This window comes from Schistocerca gregaria, chromosome 2 (assembly GCF_023897955.1).
Source record: "Schistocerca gregaria isolate iqSchGreg1 chromosome 2, iqSchGreg1.2, whole genome shotgun sequence".
Taxonomy (NCBI): Eukaryota; Metazoa; Arthropoda; class Insecta; order Orthoptera; family Acrididae; genus Schistocerca; species Schistocerca gregaria.
The window spans coordinates 69877331-69881519 of record NC_064921.1 but is presented as its reverse complement, the minus strand read 5'-3'; positions in this window follow the sequence as shown (position 1 = coordinate 69881519).

Below are 4189 nucleotides of genomic sequence, written 5' to 3'. Positions count from 1 at the left end.
GGATGCTTACAAACAGACGGGCCGGCGGAGCAGAGGCAACAAACAGCGCCTGAGCAGGCGCCGCGGTCCGCTCCGGATTTATCCGGCTTCCGAGCGCCCGCGTCTGTGTGGAGAGTGTGCTGGGGGCCGGCTATCTGCCGCAGCGAAAATAAACGCCTCGACGGCGATAGACGCACGGGGAAATTCCCGATCCCGCGCGCTGGCCGAAGCGATACTCCACAGCGGCGCAAATTGGCGACCCACTCGCTGTTGACGAGGGGCAAACGAGAGCGCGGGGGAGGGCAAAAGGCTACTGTACAGCGTCAAACAACGCCCTAGGGAGGCTAGTAAGCAGTTAAATAACTCGCTCTTCCCATCTGCCTCACCATCGGTACACAGCATCTAACATTAGTACTTGTTGTCTCTTGGAATGGATGTAAACAAATCGCTTAACAGTGGAAAGGCATCAGGACCAGATGACATATCTGCAAGATTCTACAAAGATTAGGCGAAAGGACTTGCACCTCTTGTAGCAGCAGTTTATCGCAGTTCGCTGGAGCAACGAAAGGTACCCAGCAACTAGATAGACGTGCAGGTCATGCCCGTTTTTAGAAGGGCCGAAGTACGGATGTACATATTATTTTATAGACCTACATTCGTCAATTGAAGAATAATGGAATATGTTTTATGCTCAAGAATCATGACTTTTTGGAGAAAGAAAGAATCCTCTATAAAAACCAGCATGCTCTGCCCAAAAAAGATGTTTCTCTCCATGTTTGACGCCGTGTTCCGTCACTTCATGAGGCCATTTGACACCCAGTCGAGCTGCCATCTACAGAAAAAAATATGAGCTTACCGAGTACTGGACCAGATTTGCGGCTGGATTCAGGACTTCTTTGCAAATAGAGCTCAATACGTCGTTCTTAACGGAGCAAACTCGACAGTTCTAAAGCTAATTTTCGGTGTACTTGAAGGAAGTGTTATTCAAAATGGTTCAAATGGCTCTGTGCACTATTGGACTTAACTTCTGAAGTCATCAGTCCCCGAGAACTTAGAACTACTTAAACCTAACTGACCTAAGGACACCACACACATCCATGCCCGAGGCAGGATAAGAACCTGCGACCGTAGTGGTCGCGTGGTTCCAGACTGTAGCGCCTAGAACCTCTCGGCCACCCCGGTCGGCCAAGGAAGTGTTACATGACCATTACTGTTCACAGTATATATACACTGAAGAGCCAAAGAAACTGGTACAGCTGCCTAATATTGTGTAGGGCTCCGCGAGCACGCAGAAATGCCACAGTATGACGTGGCATGGACTCGATTAATGTCTGAAGTAGAGCTGGAGGGAACTGACACCATGAATCCTTGCAGGTCTGCTCATAAATCCGCTAGAGTACAAGTGGGTGGAGGCTTCTGAACAGCACATTGCAAGGAATCCCTTATATGATGAGTAATGTTCATGTCTGCGGCGTTTTGTGACCAATGACAGATAGGGTCCATGGGTTCATGAGGTTGTCTCCATACCCGTATACGTCCATCCGCTCGATACAAATTCAGACGAGACTCGTCCGACCATGTTTCCAGGCATCAACAGTCCAACGTCGGTGGATGACGGGCCCAGGCGAGGCGTAAAGCTTTGTGTCGTGCAGTCATCAAGGGTACACGAGCGGGCCTTCGGCTCCGAAAGCCCGTATCGATAATGTTTCGTTGAATGGTTTGCACGCTAACACTTGATGGTGGCCCAGCACTGAAATCTGCAGCAGTTTATAGAAAGGATGCACTTCCATCACGTTGTACGATTCTCTTCAATCGTCGTTGGTCCCGTTCTTGCAGGGTCTTGTTCCGGCCGCAACGATGTCGGAGATTTGATGTTTTACCGGATTCCCGATATTCATGGTACACTCGTCAAATGCTCGTAAGGGAAAATCCTCACTTCATCGCTACCTCAGAGATGCTGTGTCCCATAGCTTGTGCGCCAACTACAACACCACATTCAAACTCACTTAAATCTTGATAACCTGCCATTGTAGTAGCAGCAACCGATTTAACAACTGCGCCAGATACTTTTAGTCTTATATAGGAGTTGCCGACCGCAGTGCCGTATTCTGCCTGTTTACATATATCTGAGTGTATGTATTTTAATACGCACGCCTACACCAGTTTCTTTGGCACTTCAATGTAAATGATCTAGCAGAAAGTGTCAGAAGCTCTTTGATATTGTTTAGAGATGATGCGGTTGTCTATAAGAAAGGAGAACCGCCATAAGATAGTATCTATTTGCAAAATGGTCTACTCAAGATTGGTGAATGACATAATCTATGGCAGTCGACCGTAAATGTAAACAATGCGCGTACATGCACGTACATGCGCGTACACAGGAAAGAAATCCACTATTGCACAACTACACTACTGATGAAAAACAGTGTGCACCATAAACTATCTAGGAATCTTAGAACAACTATCTAGAGCGACCTTAAAAGGAGTGTCCGCATAAAATGAATAGGAAAAGCCACACTGATATTCGTAGGAAGAATCTTAAAGAAAAATAAGGCTTCTATTACATCGAAGGAGATCTTAATGGTAGGAAGTACACCACACCATTGCAAGAAACATTAGGTCTGTTATTGGAGAAAATACCTTTAGGAACAAGGAACAGAGTGTGGTACCAACACGACAGGTGTCGGGCACATTTTTCGCTGATGGCTGGAAATGAGTTGCAGAGACTATTCCCAGATCGTTAGAATGGACGCGGAGGAGATGTGTTGTGGTCGGCTCGTTCGCCACACTTGACGCCTCTGAATTTTTTCTTGTGGGGATTCGTAAGAGACATTGTTCATAAAGATGTTCCAACTACCCATGAAGCCATGTGGGAGAGAATTGTCAGAGCATGTACTTCGATAAGTGGCGAAGTTGACGCCACCTTTTGCACCTTCGTTGACCTTCAAAGACGTTAACGTTACACATCATAGGATTCGTCTCGATAGCCGCTATCGGAAAATAAGTACCAAGCTATAGCATCCCATTAAAAAAAGTTGACCTTCATATCTCAGACTCGACTCCACCTATCCAAAAAAAAAGTCATATTTTGGCCCCCATTGTACCATGCAACTTTTGTCCCACCCACAAACATTTCAGCTCCTACCATACTTTCAGAGTTATTCTTGGTGAAAATAGTTAGTGACTCACCCTTTATAAAGAATGACTGAAGAGCAGCTTGATATGTTATTCAATTTCACTTCAACAATTTATAAAATCTGTGCAAAACATTTTGCAGAAAAAAACGCTTCTTTAAATTCAGGGAATTCAGCACCAATCACTGTCCCTTTGCAGGTCTTAATGCATTTCACTGAAGTCTTCTTGTGGTATCAAGTATCGATACCAACCCACGGGCTTCGCGATGTTGTTAATGGAGTGACAAATATCCGTCTGAAGCCAACAGCAGTCGCGCGGGATCTGGCACACCCAATGGACCGCACTCGCTGGGCCACATGTCCAGCGGCTGTAGTCTACGAGCGCCCTGTACGACCGTGATAGGATGGCCAGTGGAAACCGCTCACCGTATTTACACTTGGAGCCCCATCGCTACGACACCGAATCAGTGCTTGGTAAGATGAGCCTCGTTCTAGTTGCTATTACATTAGCTGGACTCTGTTTCTTGCTGCATTATTTGTAATGAATCCACATAGATGTGGAGAAATACTGGTTATCTAAATATTCTGTTTGTTGTGTTAACTTGTTCTTTATTCTATTTTGCTCCTGTCCAGTATGACAGTTGCGACACTACTCTCCAGCGCACCTCTCTTTATCATTGCGTAGCCGGCCGCTATGACCAAGCGGTTCTAGGCGCTTCAGGCCGGAACCGCGCCACTTCTACGGTCGCAGATTCGAACCCTGCCTTGGGCATAGATGTGTGTGACGTCCTTAGGTTAGTTTAAGTAGTTCTAAGTTCTAGGGGGCTGAGGACATCAGATATTAAGTCCCACAGTGCTCAGAGCTATTTGAATCATTTTATCGTTGTGTACCAAGTTGTACACAACGCTACTGGCATTGCAACCTTCTTATAAACAACTGCATCATCTCCGAACAGCCTCATGGATCTTCTGACGTCACTCACTTGACCATCTTCACACTTCGTACTACAAGTGTTTTGGGGTTAAAGAGGGGTTTTAGCAGATAATGTTTTCATAAAGAACCCATGTCCGGAAAC